Genomic DNA, 20597 nt, shown 5'->3' with positions numbered 1-20597 from the left:
ATTGAAATAGTTTTCTAAGTTTAATATTATGAATTATGGCTGAAATTTTAATCTTCAATAACCAATTAAAGAGAAATAAAAATATAAATATAGCTTTAAAAGTTTTGTTTTTTGTTTATTTAAATTGAAAGTTTTTTTAATTTATGCTTAATGATATATTTAAATTTTTTTTTCATACTAACTACTTTAGCATTTTCTAAAATAATTAATTTGAATAATTTACAATAAAACTTTGATCTATTACTGTGATCGAATACTATTGACAGAGTTGAGTTTACCTTCACAACTATGACAAATTTCCAATGCTAAGTCTTGGGATCAATATTTGATAACTAGAAGTCCAACTAGAACCCTGAACTTTTACTCCAAGATCTACGTAGGAAGAAAAGCTTTTATTCCTCTAATAATTTAGCCAAAACTTCAACTAATAGCTTAATTCACTCTTGCCCACAGTGCAAGCACACTGTACTCACTCACTTCTCACAAGATAACCTTGCTTGTTCCGAACGTCGCCGCACTTGAATATGCCGTGTCACCACATTGGCTTTATCCTGTGCTCTATTGTTCTACTTCTCGAACTCATGCCAAGCTCCACTTATCATTCTCCTCTCTTCCTAACTTCTCTTAACTTCCTCTCTTCTTGTAATGAACTCTTCAAATATCCTTCTTTTGAATATTCTCTAAAATCTTAACACTTCTCCACTCCATGACTTGCCAACTCTTCAAATATTAGAAAAACAAAAGAAAATGCCATACCTTGACAATGTTTTATCACTGACATCACCCCACCACTAAATTTGGTACATCATCCTCGAGGCATAAAGAAGGTTACTCAAAGTATTTCTTCATGCAATAGCCATTCACTCATGTCAGCAATAAGTTCCTTGTAAAATCCTGAAGCTGGACCGATCCATTTTTGAAGATCTCTGCCACTAGATACGGCCCTGTCCAACAACACTTCAATTTTCCAGGATGTTTTCAATACTTCGAATCATAGAGCAAAACTTTATCACCAACCCGAAACTCTTTCTTGTAGAAGTGCCAATCATGCCAAACTTTGCAACGTTGTTGAATCACTGCACAAGCTTGAAATGCCAAGAGCCACCTCTTATCTAACTTATCCAACTGCTGCAACCTGTTTTTGATAGCTCCATCCCAATCAAGATCATGTTCCACAGCTATACGCAAAGATGGAATTTCTAGCTCAATTGGCAACACTGCTTCCTGTCCATACACTAGCTGAAATGGTGAAGCTTGTGTCATCACTTTGAAAGCTACCCTGTAAGCCCAAACTGCATCTAAAAGCTACTTGTCCCAATCTATTCTGTTGTCCGAACAAGTCTTTGAAATAATATTGCAAAGCGTACCATTAGTCCACTTGACCTTACCATTACAATGAGGATAATATGGCATCAATTTCCCGTGAGCCACACTGTACAGTTTTGTCAATGAAGCTACCACCTCATTCAAAAAATGAAAACCTCTGTTGCTAACCAGCTCCAATGGACAGCCAAAACGAATGATCACCTACTTGTACAAAAACTTAGCAACTTTTTTACCTATCACGCTTTCACCTCAGTCCACTTGGTCATATAATCTGTACAAACTAGCACATACCTACAGTGAGTATGCTTAGAAGATGGAAGAGGTCCCACAAAATTGATTCCCCACTTCTCAAATGGTAAAACTAGAAGAAGTGGCTGCAATTATATCATACTGCATCATGTCGGGTTCCCCATCCTCTGACATTGATCACAACCTCACATATAATTTGCAACATCCTTGTGCATAGTTGGTCACCAATAACCTGCTCTCTTCACCAACTCGACTATGGCCTCCGCTCCAAAATGTCCACCAACTAGTGAATCATAGCAAGAATATATAATTGGAGGTACCTCATGTGATAAAACACATCTTCTGAGAATGCCATCATTTCCCACTCGATACAACTGCCTCACAATAACAGTAAATTGTCAAGATTGAAGAAGCAATCGTTTCTTCTGCTTGCTTGAAAATTTTGAAGGATACTCACCACTCGCCAAAAATTGCACTACCTCAACGTACCACTCAGGAACAGGTTCAACTTGAAAAATCTGCTCATCTAAGCTCTCAAGATCCACCAGAAAAAGATTTGCATCTGGTAGCTCATCATCGACACCCTTTTCTCCATTTGCAATAAGAGTTGGCAACCAAGAAAGATCATCTGGCATACTGTGACTCTGCCCAGGCTTAAGAATCTTATTTTGAAGCCATGGAGGACAGGTAGAGTGACTTGCTGATTGCTAATTTTGCAAGAGTTCCAGTTTAAAATAGAGGCCTAGTGATCAACATAAAACATAAACTCCTTGCCCAGCAAATAGTGTTGATACTATCACACTGCAAAAATCATTCCCAATCGTTCCTGCTCTATTGCTGAATAACTCTTCTCTGCCATAGAAAGCTATCTACTATCATAACTCAAAGGATGATCCCATCTGTCTTCAAAAGGTTGGCATAAAACTGAACCAATCGCCACTACCAAAGCATCCACATGAACATGGAATTCTTGAGACCAATCTAGCATCTTCAATTCTTCAAAAGCCTGCTAACGCTTCTCATTCCACTCATATGTCACATCCTTACACAACAACTCAGTTAATGGCAAAACATTTTCAGCATATCTTCTCTTGAGACAATATAATATTCTTATTGTGATTCTACTTTTGTTAAAGCCTTATAACATTTGGGTGAATAATTCCCCAGTTTATTCTTCACTAAGATAGACTCTATCTTTCTTTAAGCTGGAGTCAAAAACAAAAGTTACAGATGTTTAATTTTCTTATTTGTGTATACCTAAAAAAATTGTGATACGTTGCTGAAAAATGTATCATTTAAAAGCCCAACTGAAAAATTGCTCAAAAGAAAAGAATTTTAGAGTAGTTAATTGTGTTTTCCACATTAAACAAACTCTTTTCTTTCTTCTTTTGGATTCTTTTCAAGAAATTGTTGGGAAAACAATTTGAACTTGAGTTTTTTAGCAATATCAAACTCCAATTTCAAACTTGTCCTATGCTCTATGGCTTAGGTGATGGTTAAAAAACTATCTTTCTTGCATTTTTTAAACACTAAACCATTGCAATTGTAAAAAGTGGTCCTTTGTTTAATGTTGTTTAGGTTTAGGGCTTTTGCAATCATTAAAAAGATTTACTTGTGATTCCTAGTGCTAGGCATATTTAAAATTCATAAATGATTTTCTTCTAGTTGTTGTTCAAGCCAAAGAGTGATGGCTTATCCCACTGTGATTGCTATGAGTAAGGCTTTTTCTACTTATACTCATGTTCTTTCCTTTGTTTGCAAAATAGTGATAAATAAATAGAGACAAGAATGTAGATGTCAGGAATGTGACTTTAGGTATCAAAAGTTACATGTTAGTTAATACTTTTGGATATTCTTTCCTTACTACTACGATGGCAAGAAATCAGTATTGCTAGACCCTTTTATCAGTCCTTTTTGTTCAAGTGTTAGTAAAGTTGATTTTGCATTTGTACTTGGCCAAACGAGCATAAGGAAATAATTCCTAAGTGTCTATTTAGCTAAACATACTTGGCTTGGCTTGTTAGTTCTCTTTTGCTCTGTCATGTATTAGCTTGACAAGAACATTTGCTATATTGAGATTGATCCCTCAATATTTGCTACATGATAGCTTACCATGTTTGTCAAACACCTGTAAGCCACAAATTTTTCCTTTCCAATTTGCCAGCTTACCTCGTCTATCCGACCAACACCGCCTTGGCTTGTGCTAAGTTCTCTCGCCAAGGTTCCCGCCTATTGTACCAACTCCTACTTGGTGCTACTTGGTTTCAACTACTCACTACATGAGCAACGGAGTGTTAGCCATCCATCTACGGATTCCCAAATCTCTCCCAATCCCCCTCCCCGGGTTAGACTGGACTTAAGGTTCGGCTACACTCCCTACAGGCACAAGCAGCCAAGCACACCAAGCCTCCAGGTTCCTAACACCCCTTGGTACATCAAGACTTGATGATGGGACCCTTTAAATCCCAAGCCTTGGGTGCAACACTTGCTTCGGGACGTCGGGGCGAAACACCGTGGCCTAACGGCCCGGTATGGGTACCTCTACCCCCCCACTTCCATCCCAAAGGGAAGGCCCAAGCCCCTAGGAAGGGCGAGGACCAATGAGGCACAAGGTACTCAAGTGAGGCACCACTCCACATGAGCCGGGAGCACCGCAGTCGGTTTCCCTTTCGGGAGTGGGAGCTGCTCTTGAGCACTTCCCTGGGTGGCCCCTTCGGCACCACCCAAGCCCATGCTCACTCCCACCCAAGGCCCCTTGGCCCCAATCTCAACCTCAAGTCAATTTGGAAGCACCACTGAAGAGTTCCTTCAAGACTGGTCCCGATCTCAAACTCGACTTCGGACTCGACCTTGGACTCGGTCTCGGACCTGATTTGGATCTCGGACTCTGTCTCGAACTCGGTCTCGAACTCGGTCTCGAACTCGGTCTCCGATTCGGCCTCGGCTCGATCCTAGACTCTATCTCAAACTCGGTCTCAGAGTCCGTCTTAGACTCAATCTTCGACTCGGTCCCATCCGGTGAACTCTTTGTCATTTTGGTCATGCTTTTGGGGATCCTTTAGCTTACGACATCTCGGGGAGTCGGTTCCTTACAACACCCTTGCTATCATGCCCTTTGTGTTGGTCTCGTTCGGTTTCAATTGCTATTTATGGAAAGTGTCTAGATTAGCTAATTTGGCATATCTATAGAATGTAGAGATTGTCTTGAACACAATAGTGTTGGTTCTACATCCAATTTCGCAATCCATATTTAGTAAGTTTCAAGTTAATCTTAGAGGCTAACTCCTAATACTAAGAGTGGCTAAAGGTGAAAGCCCAAAATGTGTATTCCTCAAGGGGGGGGATGTAAGGGGTTCTAAATGTATAATAGGGATAATAGGTAAATTAGGCATGGCCAACCAAATTAAGGCATAGATATATTCTTACTTCCACTTGTATGTCTGTCTTTGTTCTATATTTGGCTTGGGCTTAAGCCCAAATTCCACACCATACAACTCTGGATAGGTTTTGAGCTTATGAGCTCATGAGCTGAGGTCATGACTTCTCAAACATAAGAAAAACATTGGTTTGTCTTGAACTAACATCCTTTTATTTTTCAAAATTTGATTTAATCTATATTTCCAAGTAAATTCAACCAATAAAATATAAATATAAATATAGATTCAAACACTAAAAGAAATCTAAAAACACTTCTCAAGCTCTACAATTGTAAGGCTTACCTAGTAGATGTGATGGTCAATCTTAGGATCTTGGTTTAGTTCCTGCATAAAAATATATAGATGTGCTTGCAAACTAAATATGCCTTTCTCCTGTTCTTCCTTTATGTAAAATCTGCACAGGTACAAGATGGATTTTCACAAATTTTGATAGTGTAGTTCATACCTTTTGACAACTCAAGCACAACAACAAACTCTTTAGCCACGACATTAATGTAGTTTATCTTTGTAATTGTGCACTTCAACGCCTTTGCCAACTTGATCTTATCTTGTACACCTTTTGAAATGGAAGACCTATGTTGTACAACATCTCATTTCTAGTTGGTCATGTATGTTGATCTAATGTTAACATTGATGGCATAGCAGTATCAATAGCAACATTTGAGGAAGTCTTCAGCTTAAAACCAAATGATTGCAGCTTTGCTCAACTAGCCACCCCTTTAGCACAAAATCTGGCTTCGAAATAATTGAGCTATGGATCCTGTTTATATAAGTAACATTAGTCCCACAACAATAAATCCAGCTTGATTGGCAACCCTTTACCTCTAGATCTCGATAGCCCCAGAAACATGGTATTGCTAAAGAACTTGAACTTGAGTGCACAAATGCAAAACACTGACCTCGACTCCTAATCAATCTGGAGTAACACGCATTACTCTTGGCACTGACTCTTCGAATTGCCCAGTTAATATAAGAAACTGGCTCATGAGCAATAATTTTCTCAACCTTTAGCACTGGATTTACTTGTGTAACAATTGACACTTCCTCCACTCCATATTCCTTAATTTTTCTCTGGTGTCGTAGAACAGAATGGTAGTCAAGCTCTAGATGGTGAGAGTTAGAAGGAGTGATGTTAAGCCCATCAAATGTCTGTCGACACTTCATATGGGCTATCCTCATGTCCTCAAGTGGTTCATAACTTGATTCTATAAAAGTTCCAGTAACAACTTCCTCCACCATCTTAAACATTGACTTTATTACTAGTGTTGTCCTTCTACCAACCCACTATCGAAGTTTGTCTAAGTTTAGATTTGTACTAATAAACTTTATTTCCTGTGCAGCCAAAGCTTTTGATGACTGGTCAAGAGATCTAGTGAGGTTGGAGAGTATAGCTTTATAGAGGGACATTTTTCCTTTCCTTATTTCGAAAGCTCTCCAACTCCAATATTTGCTCTCAAAGAGATTAATTATTGGTTTAAGTGCAATGTCATCAAGTGGTTGATCCTAGGAAAAATACAACATTTGAATGTGACAAGAAAAGAAAATGAGAAAAAACTTACATAAAGAATATAATGGCTCTATTGAAACATTCATATTTCCCACCATGCAAACCAACATTCTATTTATAGAAGGTGTTTAATTGGCACTTTATCTTTTTCATACCACCATATGCACATCTCATTTACCTTTGTCTCGTGCTCCTCTTTAGTTTGTGCATCCATTCATTCTCGACAAAGTTGCTTGGACTTGTGATGGAAGTTAGACTTGATGCATTGGCAATGTTTGTTGACACTCTTTGCCCAATGAAACTCACAACTCTTCTCTCTACCTTATAATGACTGATTTTTTTCACCTCCAAATACTTGTTATACAACCAACCAATTAACACCAATAGCATTTATGATGAAACCATGGAAGTTGGGTTTCTTCCTGATTTGCTGTTCAACAACCTCAGACATATATGTTCAAAAGACAATTTGAGCTTGGAAATCTTGAACCTTGAATTTGGCTATAGTTATAATCAAGTTGCACTACAACCTATAGAAAAAATGGTTATGATATAACTCAATATAAAATCTTTAAAAAATGAAAAGCCACTTACTTGTGATTATAAACATAGGCTTCCATTATTGACCAGCTTGAAACTCATTCCATATGGTTGAAATAGATTCAAGAATTAACCAAATCCATCTCCATCCATATCCATTTGATGTACAAGGTCCACACCATAAGCAAGACCAAGGGTGGACATTTTAAAGATGAAAGAGTGTTGAATGTTCAAAGTCACTTAACCAATGAACAAGTTCCTATGAATAAACTCATAAAGATATTTTCTTTTTAATTCTAAAATCACATCCAATCTAGATTGAAGCTTTCCATCTTGCCTTTCTTGCATCCAGTTCTTTATTCTACAAAAAAAAAAAGTATTTCTAGTGACAAAGTAGAGTTAAGCATTAATCTTATATTTGTTTAAATTTGTCACGGGTTCTATATTTCAAAATATGTCTTTCAAGCTATTCTTTGTGAACTCTTTTTTGCTATCAGTTTGTCCACCACATAGTCCTTTAGTACAGATTATTGAATGCACTTTGGAGTTGCGGCACTTTTCTTCCCAGCCTTTATAGTAATAGCAGCCTTAAAATTGAATCAAAAAGCAAAACAAATCATAGCAAGTTCCTTCCTTTATTGCATGTTAGTGGTATCCTACACCAATTATGTGGATCAAAATGCGTCTCTATGCCCCTCTTCTTACTTGACAAACTGGCCAGTGGAATTTCAAAGAATATATTCCTATTATAGGAAAACAAAAGCTCCTCACCTCTTATGTACTAGAAATCCTTCAATTCTAATTGTAATGATTGAGATTGCCAAAATGCTTTATCCACTGCTTCAAAAACTGATCTAGAAGAAATGCACCTACTTATCTGGGAAGTTATGTCACAAAATTCATCTTTTTCACTTTCGTCACTGAAGAGAATAACAACTTCATCCTTCACTCCTTACATAGTTAGCTTTGTGCAAGGAAAAACCATGCATGAACCAACCTTTTAGAGCTTGACTCTCTCTCACTTATCATAAAAAAATGAAACTCTTTTGAAGGGAAAAGAGTATGGAGATGAGAGGGAGAATAAGCAATCAATGCTAAAACTCTTGTGATTTATCAGTGCCTCTCACTCATAACCCCATTTATTTCAACAATATTATTGCTCTCACAATCAATTACATATATCTTAATATCTAAAGAATTGAATAATTGTCTCCTTGGGAAGAACATATGAAATTTATGTTCATAATGGATTTGTCCAATAAATATATCCTACCATTTGCAAAATTAAAGTATTGTTAAAAATTGACATACCACTAGAATCTAGAAAGCAATTGCCATTAGAGAGAATGAAAATCATGACCATTGATCGTGATCATTGATTATGACTGTTAATTTTTAGGGTTTTACACTTAGGGTTTGAGCAAGGAAGGGCGAGAGAAAAATGCTTGAATCTCGTAATGTGCTTCAAGATGCATCTCAATCAGGACGCTAGATGCTCTTCAAGACACTAGAAAGATACTCCTCATTCAAGGTATGCCTCTCAATCTCCCTATTTGTTGCTTTTCCATCTCCCCATCTTTTACTCCTATCTCACAAGCAACTTGCATCTCATGGCTACTTCACACTAGAATGATTGGTTCAGCAGCAAACTAATTTTCCTAGCATATCAGATTCTGGGTTTTTTTTTCTTGTCATTGTGTTGGTGCTATAAGATCGGTTCGACAATGAACCGATCTTCCCAGTGCCAAAGGAACTATTTCTTTTTTTCTTTTTTTTGTTCCTTTGGCACTAAAAGATTGGTTTGGCAATAAATCAATCTTCTTAGTGCTAAGGGAATTGCTTCTTTTCTTATTTTTTTTTGTTCCCTCAACACTAGAAGATTGATTTGCCACTGAATTGATCTTCCCAACACTAAGGGAGCTACTCCTTTTCTTTTTTCTTTTGTTCCTTTGGTACTGGAAGATTGGTTTGGCAACAAATTGATCTTCCCAGTGCCAAGGAAATTCCTCCTATTTTTCTTCAAAACTTTTTTTTAATATTTACTCAAGTTTTTTCTATCATTTTTATGTAGACATATAAATCATGCCACAATAGAAGAAGCATGCTGGTCAACCTCAATGAACCCGTTCTCTAGAAAAACGACTAGATCGTTGTGCTAGATTCACTAGGGACACCTCACAAGTTCAAGGCACTACTTCGGAGGAAGACCATGGTGGGAATAATGGTGTCCAGATCCAAGCAATGGTTGATCCTAATCCAGGTGTGAGCATGCAGGAGCTAGATGGTTCTAGAGAGTGTGAAAATGCAAAACCTATGTATAGTGTAGGAGAAGTTGCTAGTGGTGGTGGAAATAAGGCACCTAGTGCCATAGGTGGTGGGGTAGAACTTGGTGGCAGAAATGAGGCACTTGGTGCTATAGGTGGTGGGGTAGATCTTGGTGGTGGAAATGGTGAATATACTGTTGCTCTTGAAATTTTATGGACCGTCTCTCAAGTCATTCTCTTTGGTTGCTTACAATCATGTCAGCCTTTAGCATAGTTACCACCTCATTTTTGTGACCTCAAATATAAAGGGAAAAAGCCCATGAATAAAAGTGCACCCCCTTTTCTAATCGGTTAAAGGTTTTGGAATAGTTGGGGTTAAGTGTCCTTGGGTTTGAATAGTACTGGGCTAGGTGACCTCCTGAAAAGTCTAAATTTATGAGTTTACAATGGTCAAGAATGAGCGAGTACGCGAGACTATTGTCCAAGCTCAAGAATGACATATCAATAGGGTGTTAGGTGAAATGGCTTGGAAGGATCCCAACATCTTCAGATTCTATTTTGATGTCTTAAGCAGAGTCACTAGGTGCACTCAGCCTACGACCTCAACATGGTTATTTATACCTTTTTCACAAAAGTTGGATTCGGGCACACTATTGGATCATTTAATGTGTCATCATCATTCCCCAGAACAAATTGTATAGACATGGTTACTCGCAAGATCGAGCAGATTTGGGATCAGATATGGCAAAGGAAATCTTAGAAATTTGATACTTTGATGGTGTGCCACAAGGAGACACAAGCCTTTGTAGGCCAGATGTTCTTCATTATTGATGGAAACCATTGGTGGCTAACGTTTTGGAGGTGTATCCAAGAGAAGTTCTAGAACAATAACAAGTGACATATTTGTGTTCTAGTGACACTTGTGGAGCCAAAGGATCAAAACCAAGCTATGAGGCTCAACCTGGCATGTCACAACATCAATATGTAAGAATCCCTTACTAGTGACCTTTGTTTTCACCAACTATATTACAGGCTTAATCAATTTGTTTTCCAGACACATACCTTGGTCCATGATATCAAGCACCTTTGATATGTTGGCATGCTTTTTCTCAAGGAAATCCAGATTTTTGTATAGTTGCAAGGTTATGGAAGCAATTCAAGCAAAGCTTGTAACACGTAAAGGCCAAAAGTTGCTTACTTAGTATTAGGTGTCTATGGATTTTTTGGTTGTGGTCTGGGCAAAGGTATCCTTTTTTTGCATAGCCAATTGTCAAGGTGGAGCAAAACTCATACTTGAAGATTACACAAGTGATGGATGAGGGGCAAAAGAACCTTGAACTGCAACAAATTGAGTAACACATTTTGAACTCAAAGAAGTCAAAGGTGAAAAAGCTACTTGCGATTGTGGACATCCAACACGATAAAGATTAGCTAAATTGCATTGCAAAGATATGCTCTTGTGTTAGTAAGTTAATCGCTTTTATCTTTATCATTCCACTTTGAAATCCCTATCCTTGCAAGAAATGGTAAAGCACCTAAAGAATTTATCTATAACATCGCAAAAAACAAGCTCTCCTTCAACGAACAAACCTCTTGCTTAGAGCTCCTCAACACTTGGCATCATAACAATGATAAAAGGTTGGAGAGAAAACTTGAGAATGTAATGAAGGAGAAACTCTATATCATTTAGAGTATTGTGGCTGTTAAGGAGCTACTTCAAGCATGGGATATGAAGTTCTTTATTAGTGCCCACACCAGCATAACACTTCTAGAATATGTCTAAGCTTCCCTTCAAGAGCTTGGGGATGGATGGCTTCCTAATGGTAGATCAAGCTCCATGGATTTCAAGAACCAGCTGGGCCAACCATTTTTCTCACACCATATGGCATATAGGTATATTGTAAAAAATTGACATGTTTATTTAATCATGGCTCTTTTGTAGGTATTTAAATCATTGCCCAAGTGCTCCAATGTACATAACAAATGTTTTTCTCAAGCTCTTAACTAGTGGGAAGAAGTTTGGCATATATGAGCCAAAGTTCCATTATCCCATTGCATGGGAGTGAGAACTTTATCCATGGTACTTGGAGTTGTGGAGGCAAATGCTATTGTCACCTTTTTGAGCTCAATTTCTACTTCAAGATTCATTCAGGTTTGATGAGTAAAACTTCTTAGCAATAACTTATGTTTTTACTTTATTATAGAGGCACTTTTGGAAGGAGTAGAGATGCCTCAGGACAAGACAAGATTTATATTGAGCAAACCAAAGAGGAACAAGTGGAGAACCTAGCTAAAAACTCTCTTGCCCCATCTCATCCTATAGTAGTTACTCATTCCCCAGATCTTACTGCCACTGCTCATCCAGCCCAACTACTTGAAATATACGAAGGTAGCTCTATAGTGAAGATGTCCAAGAGAGTAAGAACTTGATTTCTAATGACCTTGCTTATTGTAATTTAGTTGTAGATGTCGGAAAAACCAACTAGCACTCTATATACCGACGTACAAATGCATTCTTTCCATCCCTCCCCACTGCTATAGAGGATGACCTCCAAGAGTTATCTTCATCGGCTTCACATAAACAGGTATGAATAAAATATGTATTAATTTTAATATTTCCCAGTTTTAAACACTATTCAAGTTTGCTCTCTTTCTCCTAAGGGAAGTGTTGGCAACATGGAAATAGTTAGTGGGGACTACTTGCTTTCCAATAATGTGAGCCAAGAGTCTTTTATATTCCATAAATAGATGCAAGGATTGGGAATGAATAATACCTTCGGCATCATTCTTTAATTTGCCTGATGGGTTACCACCTTTACAAAGCAACACTCCATCTTGGAACATCCTTCAACCGAACCATATTTCTCAAGTGGTGGATGTGGCATCCAAGGGTGTTGCAATATGAGGGTATTATGCTAGTTATTCTTCCCCATTCTTTATTTTGGGGAGGTCTTCTTGCAATGATAGTGGAGAATGATGACTCTAATTGGTTAAGTTTGCATTAGGTTGCCTATTTTCAAACATCCCCATCGAAACAATAGGAGCAAGTGGCCGAATCCAAAAGGTTTGCATTTCCTTGTTTTTCATATATTAAATTGATTGCCTCTTTTCATTATAGGTTTTAGCATGGAACTACCATGCTCTTTGCCACTACTCTTACCATCATAGTATTACATGAGCTGATGAGCATGTAGGTTTGGCATTGCAAGGATATGATAGCTCAACAGACATGATCCCGAATGTCATCGATGAGGACTATCATATAGAGTTCTTTGGCTATCAACACCATTCACCAAAAGCCATGCAAATCCTCTTAAAGCTATTTTGACCTTTTAAGGGGATTGTGTTTGATGCTACAGCAGATTTTGGTTCAATGGTGCTAGTGGCTAAAGAGATTGGCTATGTAGTTTTTGCACTGGAGAAGGAGAGTGCATTTGAAAGTGTTCTTGGGACACTTTATAACAGGTGATAATAAAGTATAAATTTCTGATTATGGTAATTTCATCATGGTTGTGTATATTAGGTGGATCAATGATGTGGGCTATAATTTGCCATGTTATGCAGAAGCAATGGCACAAGCTCATATACAACAAGAGCCCATAATTAGAAAGCATAATACTATACAAACTCCTCCTTTTGTGGATGTGGATGCCGAAGAAGACTAAGTTTAGTTTTTGTTTTAGTCGAATTTTTTAGTGGTATTATAGAGTTTCTTCTTTGACTTATGATATTTATTTTCTTATTGGACTTATATTATTTAGATTTTTCTTGGATTGAAAATAGGTCTTAAGTTTTGAATAGAATTGTTAGTTTGTCCCAAACCAATCATTTGAACATCAACTTTTGTCTTTGGTGGACTATATTGACTTTCATTGACTTTCATTGACTTGAGCTTAACTCAAAAACTACCCAGCCCCTAATGGAGTACTTATATCCTCACATTAGGTTACTAATATGCTAAAATAGCACCAAACTCCTTTTATCTCCGTTTTGCATGTTGGTCTTGGCATTATGATGTTAGATGCTCTAGGATTGTTCCAAGTCACTCTATACTTCAGTTCCTTCACTCTTTAGCTCCATGTTTAAGAGTTTACCTCTATTCCTTCGTTCAATAACCCAAGGTCCTAAAACTTAGGTTCCACTCTATTGTCCTTGGGACATATGGCATGTGGCACATCGCATGTGACATATGACATATAAAGGGTTTAAGTTCCACTTTGTGGTTATCCTATGGTAAATCACTATAGGATAAAGGGTACAAACCACATGCACTACAATAGAAAAGAAAAGAAAAAGAAAAAGAAAAAGAATGAGAAGAGAATAGAAGAGAAATCAACTTTAAACCCTAAAGCCATGAGTAAGGATAAGCATATATCACTCTCACAACTCTACTTTGCACAAACAATCATAGGCGGGAGAAAAAATGCATACAATAGTGAGTAAGGGTTATTTTCCAACACGTTTAAGTGTTACTTATATATTATATGATTTTATAACCATTTTTAAATGCTTTACACTTATCTATGATGAATGTTGCCTAGGTTGGGTCTTTCTTATTTGGATGCTTAAACTTAGGTATAATTATATTTTGCTTAAGCTTTCTTCTTTTGCTCTATCTGGGAAATACATAAGATAAAATATTTATTTCTTCATCAAATATATGAATTTTCAATATTCATATTGGGATAATTCTTTGTCATTCTTTAGTATATATATGTCATAGGGGTGTAGAGTTTTATTAGTATTTTATCATATAAACTCTTATATAATCATGATCTGATATTACTAATAAAGTTGAGTTTATATTCATAATTGCCACAAGTTGTTGATGCTATGTTCTAAGATCAATATTTAATGAACATTCTTCTACTGGTTTGAGTAAAGTCTATTGAACATTTATACCATATCTATTGTCGCGAATGTGACTTCGGGTATCGAAAGTTACCTGTCAGCTAGTCCTTACGGACACTCTTTCCTTACTGCCATGATGGCAGGAGGTCGGTATTGCTAGTTCCCTTTATCAACCCTTCTTGTTCAAGTGTTAGTTTACTAGGCTTAGCATCTGTAGTTAGCCAAATGGACATAAGGTAGGAACTCTTATGTGTTTCTAGCTAAGCATACTCGGCCTGGCTCTTAGTTCTTTTTTGCTCTGTCTTGCACTGGCTTGGCAAGAACTCTCGCATATTGAGATTAATCCCTCAATATCGCTGGATGATAGCTTACCGTGTCTGCCAAACACCCTTGCTATCATGCCCTTTGTGTTAGTCTCATTTCGGTCCCAAATGCTATTTATGGAAAGTGTCCAGATTTGCTCATTTGGCATATCTATGGAATGTAGAGATTAGCTTGAACACAATGGTGTTCGTCCCATGTCCAAATTCACAATCTAGTACCATTCCATATTTAGTAAATTTTGAGTTTGTCCTAGAGACTAACTCCTGATACTAAGGGAGGCTTGGGGCATGTGTTCCTCAAGGGGGGGGGGTTATGGGGGGTTCCAAATGAATAGTAGGGATAGTGGGTAGGTTGGGCATGGCCGACCAACCTGAGGCATAGTCTAGCTCCCGCTTGCATGCCTGTCCTTGTTCTGCATCCGGCTTGGAGTCTAAGCCCAAGTTCCATTCCATGCTAGCTGGTGGAGTACCTATACCCTCACGTTAAGCCACCCGTATGCCGAAATAGTGCTAGACTCCGTTTGGCTCCGTTTTGCGTATTAGTCCTGGCATTGGGATGCTAGTTGCTCTAGGACTATTCTAAGTCGCTCTAGGCTCTTGTTCCTTCGCTCCTTGGGCTGTATGCTCGGGAGTTGCTCCGTGGTCCGGTTCCATCACTCCTTGGCTCCATGCTTGGGGGTTTGGCACTGTTCCTTCGTTCAGTGGCCCAAGGCCCTGAACCTCAAGTTCCACACCACATTCTTTTGGACACGTGGCATGTGACATGTGGCATCTATCACGTGGCACATGAAGGGTTTAGGTTCTGCTTCGTGGTGTTATCCTATGGTAAATCATCATAGGATAAAGGGTCAAAACCACGTGCGCTACATTTGGTATCAGAGGATGAGTCTCGGCGAGTACTATCCAATGCGATTGGGCAACTAGTCTCATTGCATACGCAGAGATGAAAATGATGATCCGAGTGGGTACATGTTTTGGTGCAAAGGCTTCGCAATTGTTCCTTGGGTATGGATTTGGTTACCTTCTTGTACTGTAATAATATGAGTTTGCTCTTGGGCTCATAAGATGGATTGAGATGTTTTGTTTGCATGAGTTTGTGCTTGGGCTCGTGAGTGAGGCACATTAGCAACTCAAGGTTACACTTTGAGTTGGCAAGATTAATGTAAGCCTATCAATGGTTCCATGAGTTGTTCCAGGGGTTCCGTGAGTTATTCTATGTACCATGGGTGAAAGCAAACCTCCCTGGGTTTGCTATGAGTGGCAAATAGGCTAGTCTGTAGCTATTTAGCACAGCACTAGTGGGTCCTTCCTAAGCATGATTATAAGTGAATCGATCAAAACTATAGGGATTAGTCTATTGGTTCAAGTAGTCATTACCATGCTCTCTCATAAAAAATTTCTTGGATTGGACTGAAGGTAGTGCGAAAGCAAGTTTGAGGTTTAGTCAAAGATGAGACAAAAAAGAGAGTCATTAGGGACGAAGGATCAAACACGTAAATCATCTTCTCTTCTTGGAAGATGATCTGCAACGAGGTGTGACTCATTGCTCGTGTTCACATTATGCAAGCAAGAGTCCCTACCTTGATGCATGTTGGTTATGATGGTCTTACAAGTGGTGAGTTATGGGATGGATAGCGGTGAGACGCTATACCATTTTGTCTAAGCTTGCTATTAAAGACTTAGGTTACAATGCTCAATTTTTTTTCGGGGAATCTTGCTATTGCTCCTTGAGTAACTTGATGTTAGATTAGTTTTGAGTTTGGTCAGATAGAGAGTGGCATGAGCTTGTCCATGTTGTCAATGGGGTTTTAATTAGTTTATCCTCTACAAACCATAGAGTCTGATTTCGACATGCTCGAAACCGGGAAAGAGCTCTTAAAGATTTTTAGGGGGGGTGGGACGAGGGGGACAAAGTAGAACTGGTACTCGAGCCCGTGATGTCCGATGTCCAAGCTTCTGAAGTTCCTGGTGTGGAACTCTGTCGACTCAGGGAGGTACACATGCCTTTGTTCCTGAACATGTGCTGCCAAATCCATATTGGTGGCTTCCACGTCCATTCTTCTTCTCCAGCCTCGCTTCTTCCTCTAAAAAACGGCCACAGCTTCTTCTCCTTCGCTATCTTCCCTTCCTCGCCTCGTTTGATCAGCGTGTCCAAGCGGGCCGCGAGTGAGACGATCAGTCTGGACCAAACCTTTGAGATAGTTGCTCGAGCCGAGGGGTCTGTGTCCTCGAACAGCCTGGCGCAGCAAGCCTTCCATATCTCTGCTAGTGTGCATCCCCGAAGCACATCGAAGAGCTCCTGGTGGAGATGCGTAATGTGTGTCCAAGTTTGGTTGAGTTGATCAAAGTGTGGGGCCTCGTTGTGTCTCCACTTCCATGCATCAGGATTCTTTGTTTTTCCCTAGATGAAGCTACCCCAGAGCACTGATTCGTATGTGATTGCAGCTCCTCCGGTTGACGTTCGTTTGAGTACCGCTGCTGCACCTTCCCATACTTCCTGTGCTGCCGGACATTCCCATAAGATGTGTCGGTGTGTTTCTGTGGCGCCACAGGTCTTGCAGGCTGTGTTCGGAAGATGTATGGCGACCAGAGAGGGAAGATGTTCTTGTTGGGCCAGCCACATGAAGTATCGGTTCTTAGCTGACCAGCGCCCCTTCCAGATCTTGTTGATGCAGTGTGAGTGGTTCCTGGAACTGATCTGTTGGGCCTTTGCTTTCCGGATGAGGGAGGATCGAGTCGGCACCTTGATCAGTTTGCGGCCTAGCTTGGTCTCATACTGGAAGAAGTCCTTGCACGTGGTTCCCTTCCAATGCCACTCTGCAGGATCCCACTTGAGTTCGTCCAAGGTTTGTTGGTGGAACCAGTAGAGGCGAGCATATTGGTTTTCTGGTATCGATGGATCAACGTTGGCAGTTTTTTTCTCCATTTGAATCACTCTGATCGGTTTATCTCTGCTCATGTTGGGGAGGTCCTTGTACTCGGGGGTAACGATGGGGTACAAGCGTCCAGCCTGTCCTGCCTCGAAAACTAGTCCCGATGCCATGTTGGGGAGGGTGCATACGATCGATTCATCCACCTTCCACCAACGATGGTGCTGATCTTCTTGCAGGTTTAGTCGTTCAAGGCATGCGTGTTTGGCTGCTAAAAAGGCTGTCTGGAATTTACGCATCCTGTGTTCCGAGATGGTTAATCCATAGAAAGCTCTGATTCGGTCGCAGTTGTGGGCCGTCTGGTTGGGCTGGATCATGGTGTCTGCCTCTGAGCTTGTCTATGTTGTGAATAAAAGTTAGTGGTGTTGGGTGTTATAAGTCTCTATCAGTAGAGTGTGACATTTATGTTGCATTTTGTCGAGTCGAGTTGACACTTGATAGTCACATAAACCTTTGTAATAGTGACATGGGCATTACTCGTGGTGTTGCTCAATTGATGATTAAATCATTGTGATTTCTATTTCATATCCATCTGATAGTGAACAATGTGTTTATGAAGTTGTTTGGTTAAACGATGATCAACCCCAAAGTGGTTGATGGTGAAGCTAGTCTACTTGCATGAAGTAGCATTATAGTAGCTTTAATTGGATTCTCGAAGATGGTTCATTATGCTAAGCTTAAGTTGGTACCTTGTTTCCTCAAGGGTTTGCCCATAAAGTGTTGGAAAGGGTTATAGTATTCACTGGCTATAGCTTGTTGGTTTATCTGTTAACACTTGGAGTAAATTGTTGGATAGAGAAGGTGTGTAGTTAAGGCATTGACATCGCTAACACTTGTGTTAGTGGAAGTAGCATTATTATTTCAAGTGATGAGGATTTCCCTTTGTCGCGCATGTGACTTCGGGTATCGAAAGTTACCTGTCGGCTAGTCCTTACAGACACTCTTACCTTACTGCCACGATGGCAGGAGGTCGGTATTGCTGGACCCGTTATCAATTTCCGCCTAAGCTAGTTGAGAAACTGGTCATCACATGTGCACTTAGACCAGAAGGGCACTAAGGAAGGAAATCCTAAGTTGTCATTTAGTCAAGCAGACTTGACACGGTGATGAGAAACTCATGATGTTGGCTTGCACTTGCTAGTGTTAGGAACCCCCGCGATATTGAGATTGGTCCCTCAATATTCGCTAGATGATAGCTTACCGTGTCTGCCAAACACCCTCGCTATCATGCCCTTTGTGTTAGTCTCATTTCGGTCCCAAATGCTAATTATGGAAAGTGTCCAGATTTGCTCATTTAGCATATCTACGGAATGTAGAAGTTGGCCTGAACACAATGGTGTTCGTCCCGTGTCCAAATTCACAATCTAGGGACATTCCATAATTAGTAAGTTTCGAGCTTGTCCTAGAGACTAACTCCTAATACTAAGGGAGGCTTGGGGTGAAAGCCCAAAGCGTGTGTTCCTCAAGGGGGGGGGGGCTGTGGGGGGTTCCAAATGTATAGTAGGGATAGTGGGTAGGTCGGGCATGGCCGACCAACCTGAGGCATAGTCTAGCTCCCGCTTGCGTGCCTGTCCTTGTTCTGCGTCCGGCTTGGGTCTAAGCCCAAGTTCCATTCCATGCTAGTTGGTGGAGTACCCATATCCTTGCGTTAGGCCACCGGTATGCCGAAATAGCGCCAGACTCTGTTTGGCTCCGTTTTGCGTGCTGGTCCTGGCATTGGGATGCTGGTTGCTCTAGGACTGTTCCAAGTCACTCCGGGCCCCTGTCCCTTCGCTCCTTGGGCTATATGCTCGGGAGTTGCTCCGTGGTCCGGTTTCATCACTCCTTGGCGTCACGCTTGGGAGTTTGGCACTGTTCCTTCGTTCAGTGGCCCAAGGCCCTGAACCTCGGGTTCCTATGGACACGTGGCATGGACACGTGGTATGTGACACGTGGCATCTGTCACGTGGCACAAAGAGGGTTTAGGTTCTGCTTCGTGGTGTTATCCTATGGTAAATCACCATAGGATAAAGGGTCAAAACCACGTGCGCTACACCCTTAGAGCTTGATTGTCTATGGCATTTTTTGTGTTAGTGTTTTGGCTTCACATTGATCTTGAGAATGATTAAAGAAGAGTGTTAGTGCAATATGGATATCTAAAGATATGGTCTTCGTGATCAAGCCTTGGATGTTCCATTCGCATTTTACGGATGTCAGTGTTGGATATCGGAAAAATGGGCAAAAGATATTCGAGGCTTAAGCATACTATGGGTCATGAGAATTGGTGTTGAAATGAACCTATGTGAAGTTGTTAGTAAGAGGAAGTTGGTTGAGTCTTGAAAGTTTGCATTCCTAGACTGAGAGTCATTCTTTCTCTAGGATGGAAATTTTTCCACAAATTTTCTTAGGCTTTTCCAAAGGTTGATCTATTGATCACTTTGCCTGAAACCATTCCGTTTCATAACCAATACAACTAGTGAAGGGATTGGAGTTGACTTTGGTTGGCTTAGACCTTAGTATGTAGTTTGTATGATGTAGCCCAAAAAGAATGCTAACTTTTGGAACTAAGGCAATTGAGTTGGATAGAGTCTAGAGTTGATGTAGAAAAGTGACTGTTGCACTTTTCTAAGAAGGGTGACCCTTGTGCCTTTCTTCTATAGTGTTTTGCTTAGTGGTAGGATACACCTTGTATTTCGTTAAACTCTATGAGAGTAGTGAGCTTTCACTGATCTTGACTTAGTCTTGGTGGCCCTGTGCCTTGGCTAAGGATGATGATGTCCAACTTAGTTGTTTGAGTTGAGATGTAGGTACCCATACTATAGCTTTGTCTTAGTGGAGGTTGTGTACCGATATGAGTCCATCTCATGGTCTTCACTTTAGCTTCAGCTGAGTGTTGATCATACATAGCTAGTCTTTTCAAAGCATGCTCAAAGCTATTGACTAAATGTGTTGATGAGCTTATCGTGGTTGAGTTGGATTCGAGTGGTCATTTAGTTCGTGCTTGTCCATGAACCTTTATCTCGTATTTGAGGTATTACATTCATATTGGATGAGTATATGACTTGATGATATGAGTTTAGTGTTAAATCTTGTGAAGGCAAGTTGAAAAGTGATTATTGGTTGCTTTGTGACTAGTGGTTGCTAGTAAACTTTGTCAAGGATTATTGACACTTGCTTTGCTCAATGATGAT

The sequence above is a fragment of the Selaginella moellendorffii genome, unplaced genomic scaffold (assembly GCF_000143415.4).
Source record: "Selaginella moellendorffii unplaced genomic scaffold, v1.0 SELMOscaffold_167, whole genome shotgun sequence".
Taxonomy (NCBI): domain Eukaryota; kingdom Viridiplantae; phylum Streptophyta; class Lycopodiopsida; order Selaginellales; family Selaginellaceae; genus Selaginella; species Selaginella moellendorffii.
Note: the sequence above shows the minus strand (reverse complement) of the source record.